This window comes from Vidua macroura, chromosome 1 (genome assembly GCF_024509145.1).
Source record: "Vidua macroura isolate BioBank_ID:100142 chromosome 1, ASM2450914v1, whole genome shotgun sequence".
Taxonomy (NCBI): Eukaryota; Metazoa; Chordata; class Aves; order Passeriformes; family Viduidae; genus Vidua; species Vidua macroura.
The window spans coordinates 28,114,229-28,131,728 of record NC_071571.1 but is presented as its reverse complement, the minus strand read 5'-3'; the positions used below and the strand labels follow the sequence as shown (position 1 = coordinate 28,131,728).

Here is a 17,500-nt window from a genome sequence, read left to right as displayed (position 1 = left end):
GAAGGAGAATCATAGGATCATCTAAAAATTTAGGTTATAGGGAGATTTGGAGGCCATCTGGTCCAGCCTTCTGCTTGGATCAGGGTTAATCTCAAACTGGATCATGTCACCCAGGGACCTGTCCAACCAAGTTTTGAAAAATCTCCAAGGACAGTTTCCCACAGTTCTTGAATAACCTGTTCCAGGGCTTTTCAGTTCCCTTTGTGCATTTTGTCCTTAATTCCTATTGTAATTTTCTTTCTGCAAATTGTGACTGTGACTTCTTTCCTTTCACTGTGCACCCATGTGAAGCATCTGTTTGCATCTTCTGTGACTCCCCTTGAGGCAAATAGAGACCCTTCTCAGCCTTCAGACCCAGTTTCCTCAGCTTTTACGTGCATGTCAAGCACTCCAGCCCCCTCCAAATCATGCTTTCCCTCCTCTGGACTCTGCAGCTTCTAAGTATCTCTTTTGCATCAGTCAGCCCAAAGCTGGACTGTGGACAAACCTGCACTAGGACTGAGCAGGAGGGGATAATCTCCCCCCTGGGGCTGCTGACCGTGCTCTGGTTCCTGCAGCTGCCTGCAGGGAGCACGGCTGGCTCACAGGGTGTTGTCTGCCACAGCCCATGGGGCTACTAGGGTTAAACTCACAGAGCAGATGAAACCCTGGAACAACAGGTGAACAGCACTTTTACTTATGCATGACTGAATTGATTTAACTCAAAAAGCACTGAACTTTGTTTCTAGCTTTTTAGGACAAATATCAGATAAAAAGAGATCCCTATTTGTCTTGGCTAAGGTGGTAAAACGCTTCTGATATCAGAGCAGCTATGGCAGAATCTGATATGATATGCTGAATAACAAAGAGGCAGAAAAAAGGTAATACATTATATATTAGAAAACATATACTGGAAACCATTATTCTATGCTTGGAAAGCTTTGGGCATTTTTTTAAATGATGGCTATCTCTGCTGTTTTCAAAGATGATTTAAACCAAAGTTTAGTTGCAAGCTGTAACTTGAGACTGTTGTGAGTTATACCACTGTTTTATTATTCTTAATAGCATCAAGTCCATCCAGAGATATTTCATCCTGCAATTTTCTTCTGATATGAAAATGCATAATGTTAATCTTTGTAATACTTTATAAACTGACCATAAACCAATGTTTATGGTCAGTTAATCATTGTATTACTTTGCTTTAGGTAATTTAGTACATTACCATAATGTAACAATCTACTTAATATAAATTTTAAAGTGAGCACAGTGCAAGTTGCAGGGCCTTAATATGCTTTCTAAACAGAAACTCAGAAACCCAGCTAAAGTTTAGATGCAGATCAAATATTTTTCTGCTTTGAGTGACTTGGTGTTTTGCCTAAGGAATATTATGATTTTATGAAAGTCATTACATTTTTTTATAGTGTGCCTTACAGTTCAGTTAGAAGTCCCAACAGGATTTGCACAACCTTTGCAATAATCATAACACAAGAATATCATATCAGAAAGCCTTCTAGAGCATCAGTCTGCATACATTGTGGGGTACTGTTTCCACCAACACTGAAGCATGTCAAATCCCACTGAATCCAGAGGAGATTTAAAAGCTGTCATTAGTGGGAGTTCAGATGAAAGGCATTAGTGCTAACACATGATGACATTATTGATTATATGAAAAAATAAAACAGTGGGTGGAGGATGATGCAAAAGTACTAACAACCAATGGTTTTGGAATTTAATTAACTTAATTAATGATTTTTAAAACATTCTGTATATTGCTAGATGGTGCATTAAACATAATGAAAATTGGTGGGTCCACCACTAGTAACTTCCATACAATTGTAAGAGACAGCTATGCTCCTTAAAGGACAGCTGAAACAAAGGTAGATTCCAGCCAAACCCAAAGAAACCTTCCAGAGTCCAAAAAAGAAAGTCCTCCTAGCATCACTTAAGAACTCCAATTGTAAAGACAATTATTTTTCGTTTGGTATCACATGATTGAAGCTTTGCATACATATAGAGACTGCTATCTCCCTCCCTGAGAGAGCAAAACTATTGTCAGAAGAACACAGGGAACCTGGACATGAGAAAAAGTAGAGTAATAAGATTAAGAATTTAATGATCTAAATGACCTGGGTCAGATTACTACTATGATTAAGGATTAAGTTGAATCGTTTTATCACAATTTTCAACTCTTAGGCACCAAATTTTAGCTAAGTGCTCTGCTTTAAAGAAAGGACTGTATCATATATCTCAAGAATGTTCTTCCTCCTTCATGAAGTCGATTAAAACTAGTATTTTTTTTTTGTTGTTAATTGCTTCTATAATTTGTTCTATACATAATCTGATACATAGTGTGCTCACAAGTCTGCATTTTATCTTGAGGTATCTTCATCACATTTCACGGTGATGGAAGTAATTTGTTCATCTGCAAAGCTAAGACTGCTGAAGCTCGAACCGTTTGCAATAAAAGACATGGCAGGAAATGGATCCAATCTCTGACTGCTGCATGAAAGGGAATGAGCTATATGCATTTGGCTTAATTGTTGAAGGCATGACACAACCAAAAGAATCATACTTAATTATGAAGGATAACACAATGTTATTAACTTAGTTGTTCAAAGAAACACCAATACTACACATCGAAATCAACCACTTTTCACAGAAATAATTACTGCTGGGTCTTTGCTCTTTAGCCCTGAACAAAGCCAAGCATATTTTTGCATTGCTTTTAAATAAACAAAGAGGCAAATTGTGGCTCAAAGAGACAATGAGTCTCCTGGCTTTCCCTTTCAGTGCCTGAATTCTTACATGCTGGTGCAACTAGGTCATACAGTGCAAGATTCCCTATTGTGGTTATTCTTTTTATTCGCCTCTTACAGCTCCCCTGGGTATTAGCAATAAAGGAGAGTTTTATTTCTTTATTCTCCCTCCTATCCTGCATAACCATGCAAACTGGGTCACAATTTGGACCATAATTTGTAACACATCTCTGTAACACTTTATAATCTACATATTTTCAACCTGCCCAGAACTGTATCAACTTTGCCAGCATTTTTGGGAGTAGGGAGGAAGCAAAGTGAGTAGACAGTCCTTTTGTTTTTTTTCAATCCTGTAAGAGAACAAGAACCATAAATGGTTTCATTATAATCATATTTACTACACTTGTGTCACTGCATAGCAACATCAACAGGGCTGAGATAATCAGTATGATTTCATATTTTATTGTAATGAGATTACATTAAAGTTTAACCTCTGCTCTGATTTCCCAGATTCATTATATATTATCCTGTTATTTACATTATTTTGTAATACATTTTGCTATGAGTTACTATGTCTCCAGAATTTTGAGTGTAGTTTTCCTTCAAAACTTTCCCTGATTTGATTTTATTAATATGAAATAATATAGTTTCTTGACTGTTCACAATGACAGTTTTGTCAGACATTTGTATGTATATAATAGTCTCCAAAACAGTTATTTAAATTAGATTAATAAAAAGAAAAAGTATGTTAAAAAATTAAATACCTACATGGAAAATGTTTATTGTAGGCTAGGCGCTGTTTTACATTTCTTATTTTTTCTATTTCTTCCCCCTCTGGCTCTGGTTAGGCATATTACTAAATAACATAAAAGGAAAGATTTTGTGTGACTTCTAAACAGAAGTGCAATTGGAATGGGACATAAGCCCTGAAATACAATTTTACATAGAGTCCAGTCATTTAAAGAGTGGTAGTAGAAATATTTAGAATATATCACATAATCCAAGTCAGAGAGGATGGCTTCAAAATCCTGGACAAAAAGACTATGCTAAATGCACTTTAACATTCTTTTGCCTCTTCCTCTCACACATTCATATCAACATAACTGAAGACATTGTTAGTCTTTAGCTGACAGTGCTTGTACCAATAGGGCTTTTCTTTTTCAGAAGGATCTGATTCCCTTCCTAGATTAACTAACCCATTTTACTGCTGCTTCTGAGCTGCTGGGCTTCCCCGTAGTGGCTGCAAAGCCACCGCTTGCTTATCTTTAACCCCTGGTGTGAGATTTGGGGCTACCCACAGCAGAACTCACTGAGAGCTAGGAGAGGACTTACCTGATATACTTTGTGAAGACTGAAAATTTATCCCACAGACTCATGGTAACAAATTTGCTATTGATCAGGGTCACATAAGATCCCACATGCCTACGTAACTAGAGAGCATGGAAACTGAATTGGTTGAAAAATAGTTTAAAATGAAACAAATATAATTTGTTTAGAAATGGTACAATTCCTCATGGGAGATGGAGATTTAATATTGGTTTAAAAAGAAACCCCCAAGTTTTCCAGCAAAAGAACAGTTTAGACAAATTGTTAGAGACTAAACACTACAGTGAACCAGGTTTAACCCAATTCGCTGTGCAATTATTTGTGGTAAATGACAAAATACTACAAAATATTTACATTATTCTTGAGAAGGCTGTGAAAGGCATTCTTGGAGACTAAGCATCCATTCATAAAAAGTGGCCTAATCCAGCCATCTCCAGAACTGAGCAAAGGGCAAACTCTCTCCTACATCCTGCACTTGCTGCTGCACTCTAGAAATGAAACTTGCCTTAAATAGTCTGAGTTCGAGACAGTCAGATGGCTCACGCATAGAATTACTGGCAATTAAAAGTAGACACTTATACTACAAAAGGAAGCTCAAGACAGGTGAACTGGTCTGTTTGCTACAATGCAGCTCAATAACTGATTATGTAAAAAAAATCTTGAGAATTTGATAGAACATGTTATATTTGCTTCAGATTCATTATTTAAAAAGAGATTAAATAATCCAGAGTCTCTTAAAGTAGAAGATACATCAAATAATCAATAAGTACGGTTTCTTTTCTCTGGAACATCCTATATTTATGTGATGAGAATTTTTTCATCTCTTTTTCTATATATTTTTACTGATATAGGATTCTCCCCACCATCCTGCCCCACAAAAAATCTATCTAGTTGTCTAGCTATCATCTATCTATCTATCTATGCATTTCTGCTCCTTAAGCATTTGGTGAAACAAACTGTATTCCTTGTCCAAAACATATTGGTGGAGCAGCAGTTGTTCCCTAGGAAGACCTTCCCAGTGAGAGCACTGATTGTGGGGTAATTGTCTCTTTTTTGGTTTCTGATACCTCTCTCACTTAGGCTGTCTTCTATAGCCTTATATTCAACCCTAAGCCATGCCACATGTGCTTTGTGCTACATGTTTCTTTTAGCATTTGTTCCAAGTGTTTCAAGTGAGCTTTCTGTTCTTGGTATTCTCTTTGTGAGTAAAAATTTCAGGTGTAATAGTAATGCCTTTTCCAAAACAAAGGTTTACAGAAACAAGGGTGAATTGTTCAGAACATTCAGATAAAAATATTTAGATAAAAAATTAAGTTGGCACATCTTGGAAAAGGCACTTAAAATTTCTGAGGAGTTGCAAAGGGCTGAGTTTTTTGCTATCCAGAGAGAATTTTTGTCCCAACACATTGAAGTGTGAAGTCAAAAAAAAAAAAAAAAAAAAAAAAAAAAGATCATAGATGCTCAGTAGCAATTTGCTAGAGTTTGGCAGCAAAATTATCCTAATTTTCCAATCACACCGATCCTCCCAGCTTCTGTGTGGCAGACAGCTTGCACACCACCACAAAGCTGAGGCATTTTGTTACCCTAAAATATATTACTTCTTTTAAAACAATATCTCTAGAGACATGTGACATTTTACAAGATGAGGAAATGAGAACAGCAGCAGCAGAATTAAAATAATTCTTTTTTCCCCTTTCTTCTTTCAGCATTGCTCTTAATGAAAATGATCAAATCCATGGGACAATCCTACTGTACTCAACTGCATAAAGGCATTTGAATGTACAGAACTACATTTTTAGGTCCTGGGACCTGGGAGTAGGATGAAGAGAATGAAACCTGCAGTGTACTTCTAGATGAAAGCAACAGCTCTATTGGAAGAATATTTCCCTAGTTCACTTGGAAAGGTAAACCCTTCCACTTTAATACAGTAAGGTCTAAGTCCACTTTCTATATAATGCAATGAAAATAGACACAATTTAGTAAAAAGAGAATTTGTCTTACTCTATTTCATAACTGCTACATATGTGTCTGTGTGTTTGTAAATACAATTTCTCAGTGTCCAAGAATTAAATCCTTGCCTCATAATGCTAGTAATAATAATAAAAATAGTGGTGTCCTTACATTCTATGGAAAATAAAGATGGTCTATTACTTTCATTAGGCACTGGTAAGGGAGTGTGCACAGGTCACAGTATTCAAGCTATTAAGATTGAAGGCATCTGCACAAACAGCCTTGACTGCTTTTTAAAGGCTAAGCTGCACAATTTGTCTTTCATTAAGAGCTGTTGTGCAGTTTTGTGATTTGTAGCCAGCTCAACTGAGCTTCCAGAGTGTGTACTTCTATTTTGAGATCTTGTCAATAAACAAATAAGACATATGCTTCAGTGAGTCATCTGAGCAGAGCAGACTATCACAAGAATCAGTTGACCTGTACTTCCTTCCTGCTACTGAATCGTTCTCTACCTTTTCTTGTTAGCACAAAGTGTGTCCCTGTGCACAGCACAAAGCAGAGAAGCCAGGGATGGGAAGACAAGGTCTCTTTCATCCATATGGGTTTATTTGTGTTCTGCTGGCACCGTTATAGTCATACAGTAACCAACATAAATTTTTAGTTTTATTATCACCTCTAAAAAGAGACAGAAATGTGAAAATTGAAGCCAGAAGGTTTGTATCACAGGATTAATTAGGCAGGGCCAAGTGGAGTCACACTCCTCCTGGCAGTGAGTGCCTCAAGAAGGTGCCTGCCTTCAATTATGGAGCACACAAAGCAATTAAAAACCCCGTTTCTTTTTCCTGGGGTGTTACTTGTTGAGAAATCTTTTTTCTTTCTATTTTCTTTTTTTTTTTTTTTTTTAATTCTCTGGAGATCTGAACTGGTTTGAGGTGTAATCTGCTAGGGTAGATATTCATGAAAAATTGATTTAGCTGAAACCTAAGTGCAATAGGTTTAAAATAAACCGAAAGGAATGAACAGTGTGTTTCTTGACTGAAATTGCATTGGCCATTTTTTAAATACACGCATACATGCACAGAAGACCAGATAATTAAGAATCCAGACATTATGGATCTCCAGGAAAGAATTTTGTCATTGGGACACATAAATCAAATCAGCCAGCCACTCTGTGCATTTCCTTAAGCCATACAGCACTCTTGATTAACCTTTTCCTCAGTACTTTATACAGATATATGAAAGTTTCTGAATGGCAGGGTTGTGTATATGTGTCAGTTTTAAACATATGTTTCAGGCAGCCATATTCCACGGTCCATTGGAAATTAGTACTCTGTTTCACCTGTACCTGGTTTACAGGATGTGATAGCCTTTCTCTGGATTTATGACCCACTTTGCTCTCCTGGTGTTACCAAGAGCTTTACCAACATCACTGACTCTGACACTTTGTACCAGGACTCAGCATCTAATTCTGTGCATCTGGACCTGCACATTAATTCTTTTGCCACATTCCTTTCAAAAAACCCAGCTAACTCCTTCCTCTCCTGTTATTTCCCATGACAGATAAATAATTCAAAATATGATATAAAGTATGGTGTATATCTGGTTTGAATAGTGCTCTATCAAGATGTGCTTCAGCTATAGCAATGACCTCATACTTCCTGTTGAGTAGGGAGAAGCAAAAAGATATTTAAATCAATAGAATAAGGGAGCCATGGCAATGGATATTGCAGTGCACGTGAGTTTTCTTCACAGGTATTACGTGACAAAAAAAATGTATGCTAGGGCATTAAAAGGATGCAAATAATGACCATTGGTTTATTATTTTTTCTAAGATTGGAATGCTTATATTCCCAGGCTTCCTCATTAATGTTGCCTAAGAAGTAATTACATTTTTGAACAAAAAAGTAGTGGGTAATGGAGATTTTTTCCCCATTGTGCTCTTTAATTTTATTATTCCCTAGTTTAAATATAACTCACAGAAGAATGAGAAAAGTCTTTATAAAGGTCATTAAATAAATGCTGCTGGAACAAATCTTTAAACAGGATCATCACTGAAAGGGGAAGTTATGCATATGGAACACTTTAACATGTAGTACAGATTAAACAGTTGGCAAAATAAAGCTTTAAATTGCCAGACATTATGTGTCACTAAAAATCAATTCTGACAGATTTTATTGAGGCTTTTACCCATATTATTGCTGCTATATTTTTTTTTCAGTTAAAAAAAAAGAGGAAGAGGATTGACTTTTTCATTACAGGTCAGCCCATTTGGCAAAGGCTATCCTGTCACATGGCACACTTTTATGCCCATTTTGATTTAGTGTGCATAGTATGTTTATCAGTGGTGAATGTCACGATGACAATAGTTTCACATTTCCGAGCCATTGCCAGAAGAACTCTGATACATCCTCCTATGATTATTTCAAGATATTTTAAAAAGTTTCAGCAATTCCACCATACACATAAAACAAAACACACGAAGACATTTTTCTTTGTTTCCCAAAGTTGTTTTCATTTTGGTTCATGAACATGAAATAACTAATAAAATTAACTAGCAACTAGGGGATAGCAGAGCAATATTCTTTCACTCTATTTCATATCTTGTCACAGGTATAAAATCGTAAATTTAGTGCCAATGGATTTTGGAGTTAGGCCACCATGCTAACTATATGTTGTTTTCTTCAAAAAGTCATGTACATTTGTACATACAAAGTCCAGTATTTTTGTAAAAAACCTTCAATTTTCACATCATTTAGGGGATTACTCATGCAATTTACTTAAAGAGATATTTATACATACATATATATACACACACACACCAGGACAGTCACAGGAGAATTACATAAAATAATACATTGTATTTGGATTGAAGTTCTGATCCTAGTATTAACTGCCTTTCATACTGCAAAGAGTAGATAGGATTCAGTTGCAACACTTTTAGAAATAATTAGGAAAGGTTATTATATTCTTAGTGCAGCTCCCTTGGACCCTGCTGCCACACGACATGTCTGAGGCCAGAAGTTTTGAGGTCTGCAGAAAGAGTGAGAGTCATACTGTTAGCAAAAAGACTTATAATAGTCTGAAAAAACACCAAAGAATCAACAGCTTTACAAGTGTTTTAGGTTATTCACCAGCAAATAACAAGCTGAAAAGTAGGCTGCAGTTCCTCTCTCGTAACTTTATTCACCACTGCAGGTGGGTCAAGAGTGAGCTGAATATGGTGTGTTTCAACCACCAACACTGAAACTTGTCTTTATAAAGTATCTCTGTACTGGGAACTGAGGCTTCATTGTGTGTAAAAGATCAGTCCTGCTGGCTTTAAGAAATAAGAAACACATTTTTTAGGCATCCTGCTTACTTTTGATTATCTTTCTTCCTCTCTTTAGGTTTTCTTGTCTTCAAGACAAGTTCAAAAGGTTCATTTGGTTAAGATAGCAACCAGGGTAAGGGTAAAATTGTTAAATTTCTGACTTTGCTTTGTGTCTCTGGGCAAAGGCAAAGGGCTGAAGCCTCAAGTAAACAAATATGTTGTCAAACTTCCTGTGAAGCCTCATACTAAAGAGAGTATAAGAAAAATAATTAGGGACAACAATTTAGTAACATAAACCTAACAAAAAGCGAAACATTTTGGAATTCAGTTCCCATTTTGATTGGCTGTTCAAGCTTATGCATTGTGGTTTTTTCTGGATATTAAGATTATATAGATGCTCTCCCCACACATTGCACAGCCCACAGGAACTACTAGATTGCAGACTGACAGAGTGGGCCTTGCTGTGCTGGTGCAAAGCACTGACCTGAGCCCTGCTGTGAGCTGAACTCCTCTGTGGGAACCTCAGAGAGGAGCAGGGAGACATTGTTTGACCCCCTTACTGCTCCTTCCTGAGAGGCCCATACTCCTCCAATATTACACGTGTGCCTTTCTTTTATGTTTCATATTACACTAGGCAGCATTATACATCTACAATATGCGCATTTATCTACCTAAAGGGAAAGGTATTTTTCTTTTGAATAGCATTAACAAAATCAGCGTTCATGTAGTGATTTGATTCATTTGCACATAGATGAACTTTATTTAGAAATAATTTTTTTCAGAAACTTTTTTGTATGTTGTGACAACAGTGGTGTCAGATTTAGCAGCTGTTATGTTTCAAGCAGGAGCTCTACATGTGGTTACTGGGGAAAAAGAGAAAGAGTAGAAGTTTGAGGTGTGAGACTGTTCAACACGAGATTCTCCCAGGTTCTTTTATGACAAATATTGATGAACACTAATTGAAATCCATAATATTAAAAGAAAGATGCAATACTGAGAACAGAGACATTCAACTGGAATTTTGTAGAGATGTAAGGCAGGCAAAACTGCAACTTATTTTGCCCAAAGCAATTTTTTTTAAGAAGTAATCAGTACGCCCCTTGTCTTTTGCAGGGATATTTTAGAATAAAAATTATTTTACTTGTATTTTTTCCTATTCTTTCTTGATTTCAGTTCATAATGTTTAATATATTTTTTGGGGATAAAGCTCAGTCTTGACTTGGGTATTGACTTTGGTATATGAATTAAAGGTCATTATGAATTAGGAATTCTCCTGTTTGTGTGTTAATAACATCTGAAGTTGTGATTATTTCCAGAAATATTTTTCAGGACTTCACTTGCATAATAACTTTTTTTTCTGCCCCCTTTTTTTTTTTTTTTTCAGGAAGGAAAAGCAGCACTGTGAGCACAAAAAAAAGCAGCTTTTATAAAAGCATACCCTAAGATATACACAGAGTCATCTAAGAAGATATTTAATAAATAATACATCAGATTAGAAAATTTATTTCTAAAATAAGAGCAATTTCTGTAAAAACTATCCTATTTCAGAAACATTTGTATTAAGAAAATAAGATATGACATCTCTGCCCATCAGAGGAGTGGAAAGATTATCATCCTTAGTCACTCAGTATCAGTAAAGGAAAATACAGGGATTATTAAATTGATGGATAGGCAAGATATTTTTCAGTGTTTCCTGCTTTTGGTTTGTAAGAGTCAAATCATATAATTTGTCAATCATCCACTTGTAGGACTGCCTTATTATTTTACACTAAATGTAGAACGTTGCCATATCTTCGTATCTGCAGAGTCCAATCTGAGTATGTGTTTCTTCAATCATCTACTCCAGGATCAGGATCATTTAGCACTCAGAGGTGTTCACCTACTTGAGCCATAGCTCATGATGTTAAGTGGTGACTAATACCACATTTTAACTGTCCATTATCTGTTACCACCAATTTAAATTCTGGGAAAAGTTGCCTTATAAATGAACATCCTCCTTTGGCTTTTATATAAAATACTACTACTCTAATAATAATGCAAGTCCATCATCTTTAATAAATTAAACAGGACCTTCATTCTCCTTTAATAGCAATACAGGAAGTCTAAAACTTATTCTTAAGCCCTTAAATTTAGGGGAACACTAAAGTAGATGCAAATTCTCAAACATAATAGTATTTCTGGTCAGCTACATAGAAAATTTCACTAAATGGCCAAGGTAGGAGACCACAGTTTCTAACTAGATCCAAAGAGATCAACACTAGCTAATAAATTTTGATCAACTGGTTGTTCTTTGGTGAGAAATGAACAAAATGAAGGGCCATGAAAAAGAGATATACAATAAACTAAAACTGCAGCATTGATTTATTCTCATATAGTGTCAGTGTGATGGATTAAAAAATAATAACAACTTTTTCCAAGGTTCTCATCAGAAAAATCAATTTGACTGAGACACAAGGGTTAGTTATTACTATTTTTAAGCAAAAGCTTACTGACAGGAATTTGTTTTATAAGAAAATATCCTATAAAATTATACTCCACAAATAAATATCACAAAGTGAAGGTAAGTATTGTATTACATATACTTCTCAAAAGGCAATTGTGAAATCTAATCATGACACAGAGAAAATGTCCATATTTTCTGGTTTCCACCAATAAAATTTTTAACAGAAACTTTTTAATTCATTTACTCAATAAATAAAAAATAAATACAAACTTCCAAGAGACACAAGCACTTACAGCTCATCAGATACATAGATTTCTATTTTTCATGGTTTTTAAAAAGCAAAACACACATGCAAAAAATCTCACCCCAAAACACAAGTCTAAGTTTTGTATATCTTATAGGACAGAGCCACAATTTCCAGTGAGCAGAAAATGAGTTATTTATTAAAGACTAATGCATAGTCTTTAATGACTATGAAACATATATGTTTTCTTGCAGCTGTGAAAGTATAGTTATTATGAAACCATTCCTAAAATAATTAAAGGAGGAAAAGAAGTAATCTTAGAAATTATTTCCACAAGCTGATTTGGGAGAATGTAGAATGATTATAATTTTGAGGGTAAAATAATTACTTTATTGAAGTAAATAAAAGCATTAATACTGATTTGAAAAGGACAGAATTTTGAAATATTTTTCCATTAATTAAATCATATGTAGACTTTTAGATATCAAAGAAAATTGAGAGAGATATTGGAAATGTATTCATGGAAGTTTCAAATGCAAAAAACAGTTCAAAGGCACAGAGGTGTTTCCATCACCTACGCATTATTGAGATTTATGATTTCTGAGGCTGATACCTTGGAAATTCATGTAAATCAAACAGATTTAACCAATAGTTACCTACAACCTAAATGTATAAAAAGAAACCTGTTTTCACTTTTTGCTATATGGGTCATCTGCAATTGCAATAGTGTGCTATAGACATTGTAAACTGTGTTCATGAAGCTTTGGATATTGCTGTTCGATGGCATTGTTTTATAATGGTGTCACTGCAGTTTGTAAGTATTACGGATTTGTGTCTTACTTGATAGGATTGAGAGAGATTTTGTCAGGGAGTTTTGTTTCTTATTCTTCAGCTGACTCTTGACTGGGCTGAGCTATCTGCCTGGAGAAGTGTCAGCTTCAACCAGGTTTTCCTCACAGTGGCAATATTTGCATTTTCCTTGGAGCACACTTATAGCCTGGCTGCCCTTTCCATCCCATTGCCTGGAAAAGTATTATTTGTGCTTCAGGAAAAGATCGCAGGGCAGGGGACAGAAGCCAGCTCGAGCCCTTTCTCTTTTGACACTTACACTCTTACTTTCAGTGTGAATTGGGTTGTTCTTGAGGTTTCTGCTCAGCAAACTCCTCTCCCATCTTGTGGCAATTTTGCTGATTTGAGGTGGACAAAAGAGTCAGGATCCCTCTTTCAAGGCAGCATAGTGGAGGAATTACAGGGTAAGGAGCAACAGGTGTCCGCACTGCTGCAATAGTGACACGCTTGACTTTAAGCACAGCCATAATGTCAGTTATTAGTGAATAATAGGAATGGACATTAGTGTTGTTTACGAGTTACAGAGAAGGAGTTATTTTATTTGTGTTGTGTAATAGTTCTGCTTTATTTCAGAGGTTTGTTTTCTTTTCATGACATTTCATCACTTCTCATTTCCCCCAAATTAGATTGTAAACCAAAGTGTTCATTCTTTATTCCAATCTCACAGAAGAAAAAAAGGACACCAAAACCCCTGTAAAATAAACATTGCTGGTATCTACATAATGCATAATTTCAATATACAGCTTATGCTTTGTATTACATAGTTGTGATGCGTTAGTATAAATAAGCTCAGTAATGTTGACAACAGAACAAGAATATTGTTTAATATATAAATAGATAAGCTGGATATAAAGTGTTTGAAAATAATTATATTTTTTTCAGATAAAACTTAATTCCTTAATTTTCATTCACAATAGGGAAAACTAAGGAAATACAGAGTAGTAGAAGATGGAACAATCTTCTGAAGTGCTAGCATGTTTTCATCATCAGTTGTTAAGACTTTAACTCAGAGCATGTTTCTAGTTTAGCTAAAGAGTCATTGTACACCTTAATCCATGTCACGTAAGATTATTCTGCTGTGTGACACAGATATCACTGAAGGCTTCCAGAATATATGGGATTACTTTTGTTCTCTAGACAATTAACAATATTTCTATCTTACCCTCTGTGACAGTTACAGAAGTACTAAACTTATCAGAGACAGAATAACATAAACCTTCATTTTATGTGAGCATGTGTAATCATTTTATCATGATGCTCTCAAACAGGAATATTTCTCCCTTCTTTTCAACTGAGCAATTTCTCTTAGAATAGTTTAATGTAAATGCTTATATCAAGCAGACCAGAATAAATACCAGCATTCAACAGTAAATCAGAGTAAAACAAGTAAAAACAGTAAATCAACAGTAAAACAAACTAACAAACAAAAATAAAATAAACCCAAAAAAGTTAAAGTCGGCAACAAATGGAAACACATATTTCAGAATACTTCCTATTTTTAAGACCACTGACACCTGGAATATAATTTAGATGTCTCAATCTGCCATAACACAATTTGAAATTTCAGAAAGAAAACTTCAGAAAGAAGGAAAGTGACAGCAAGGGCACAGGAATACTGAGGTACAAAATTAATAACATATATATAACTTTTATAAAAATAACCCAATATTGTCCACATAAATTGTAGTCTGAACCACTTGTGGTATTCTCTGAAATAATTAATGCTACCTTAGCCTCTTCCATACTGTAAGTACAATGATACTGTAGGAATGTTAGGTTCAAAGTTATAATTCAGGAACTTAAAACATGGATGTTTAAAGAGAAATAGTAACTACATTTAGCTGAGGAAACTCTCTTCTGAAGCACTCTGCTGATTAACCAAGCTGTCTGTAAAATTCATGATGCCACCATAAGATGAGAAGAGGATAAAATGTCCATTCAGAGATCAGAAAATTGATTTTGCTGACTAAAAAAAAGTCTTTTCTCCACTGAATAAATGTATTGTGAAATTCATTAGAACTGAGTTATATTCAGCAAGCACAGTCTTTTTTTTTAATATTAATTAGTATTTCATTTTAATTGCACATGAGTATAACTACTTGAGAATATGTATAAGCAGGCTTATGGAAAGCTGAGAGAGACAATAAAGATCATAACTTCTCTAAGAGATAGTGCTGTTGTTATTCATGGGGTTTTTTTGAGTTCTATGCAAAGTCCTCAAAAACTTGGAGAGTATTAGAAGCCTCTGTCCTCTATCCTGCTTTTAATCTACTGTGGCTGAGACAGTGATTAGCGATGGACAAAAATGTTCTTTTGCTTGTAATACAAAGCACTTGCTTCCCTGGCTCATTTGTTCTCCATAATTGATTGGCATTTTGTCAGTAGGTGCTATAAATATGTCTGTTGGAAAAGATCAAAAGGCTACTCAGTGATGAAATCTAGCAAAAGTATGGTATAATTTATTTTCTTCCTTGCAAACCCTTTCTGTTGAAATCAGCTTTAAGTTCTAGGCAAAGTTTAGGAGCCACTCAAAGATAATTATTAAAAATAAAAATAAAATACAATAAAAGCAGAACAGTCTGCTGTCAGTAATACTGATAAGAATTGCACCTGAAACTATAACTTGTTTTCTTAGGCCCTAACTCATATACACCATCATTGCTTGAGAACTGAATTACATTTTTTTTACTCAGCAAACTTATGTCTTGTAACAGACCTTGAAATAGTGCTGGAAAGTCTAGAAACACCACAGTGGAGACAACATGACATGCACATATGTGTTATTCATTCTGACACCGTTTCCCATTATGCATTCCTATCCAGTCTACCATGAACAGGGCTCTGCATCCAAGAGGACCAGCTGTATCCTGTTATACTGAGACATCCTTTGTCCCAGTCATCAGGTGGGTGGGACTCGTATTTTTCTCCTTCCCAATTAAATACCTGAGAAACAACTCACTGCTGACAGAAATCCAGTGACAGGGTACTGATTTCCAATGCTGAGAGGAGCCTAGGCAGACCTACAGCTCTGAAAATTAATAGACCTGGCTTTTTTTGTAACAAATGTTATTTCAGAACTGCAGCCAAACTACAAAGCCCTCTAAGTCTACATCTCCTCTGGCACTGCACTGCCCTGTGTGCTTGTTTGGTTTTTGGAGCCAATTGTTTGTCATGCTCTCCTAGTGACATCTACAAAATCTGGGTTTGCAGGGTTTTTTTCTGTAAGGTGGAAGTTATAGAAGGCTCTCAATCCTTAAATGTGTCCTCCTATAAACTAGGTATATTATTGCTCCAATATAAGCCTAAAGATAAGCTACTTTCAAACCATACAAAAGAACTTCAATTTAAAGTACTACAAAACTTTGAGAAGAGTTCTGTGTATATGAAAATGGTGAAAGCTTGAACATAAATTGCAAGCTGCTGCTTGAAGCCCTGATTGAAAGATTTTGGCTGAATGACTGAGTAAATGCAAACATTGCTGCATTTGCTGCTTTTAGTGCATAAGGCCTCAGTTCAGAGACTAGTTAAAATATCCTCACCAAGTTCAGGATAGGATAAATTCATCTATCAGGATCATAAGGTCCAGGTGACCCAGAACCCCTAAGGTTTGTTTGGAGTGCTTCTATTTCTGGACTAGTGGTGCAACACCACATAGTCTTTTAGAAAATGGGTGAAGAAATTAATACAAACTTGGCAATATTCTGTAAGGTTCAAGATGTGTCCTAAATGAAAAATAAAAATAAGGATAATTACTGTAAAATAAATAAAGGTATTGATCTGTAGGGATCTCAAAGAACTTTGCATAATAAAATGGTAGTAAAATGAGCTAACTCTTGAACACAATGGCTCATTCTTGATTACAAACATGCTGAGTTTTATGTAAATAAATCTGCAAGAATTTTAATGACAGTGTCTGTTCTGGAGAATAGGATTTTTTAGTTTTATTTGATCAATGTCGGAGAGTATAAAAGATCAGAGCTATTATTTTCTATTAACTGTATCTGGCATTGGCATAAGCAGTCCACTTTGCCAATGCATTGAGTGGGTAAAGAAGTAAGAAGAAGAGAAAAAAGTTTGTCAAACTTAGTAATAACTTCATAATCTATGTATAAAATGCCTCACTTACTTGCACCTTTTTACTTGAAAATATTTTATAAAACCAAAATCCTGCTCATATTTTTCAGCTTAAAAAAATAATAAAATCTCACACATGTAAGAGTTTGAATGTCTGGCTCATCACGATTTTAATTGTAAATCCCAGGAAATGCAGAATATGAAAATTAAATTAGGAAGTGCTCAATGGATTGCAGAGTAGTAAATTTTATTAAATTTCTTTACAAAATAACATTTAGAAAATAATTTAATAAAAAGCTGTATGTGCCTTACTAAGAAACAATGAAAAAGGTTCAAGCAGTTTTTAGTATATCTAGAATATTTTTTGCAATGCCTGTGGTCTTAGGCAAACTGTGGCTCAAGCAAATGTGAATAGATCAAAACATATGTACCTTTAATGTAATACGTAATTTATGTATAGATTACTAAAAATATCATTTATTGCAAACAACAGCATGATTCTTTAAAGCTATTTTATATGTACACTCTTCATGAAAATATAGTGAATTTTTAACTGGTCTTGGAGAGTT

At 35.1% G+C, this 17,500-nt stretch overlaps 1 long non-coding RNA gene across 1 annotated transcript; it reads left to right on the top strand.

The window, feature by feature from the left end:
• Window positions 1–732: 732 nt before the first annotated feature.
• On the top strand, window positions 733–2,463 carry LOC128820041 (uncharacterized). The gene is made up of 2 exons (XR_008440808.1): window positions 733–860; window positions 2,359–2,463. It is a non-coding gene; the product is annotated as an uncharacterized LOC128820041 (long non-coding RNA).
• Window positions 2,464–17,500: the final 15,037 nt, after the last annotated feature.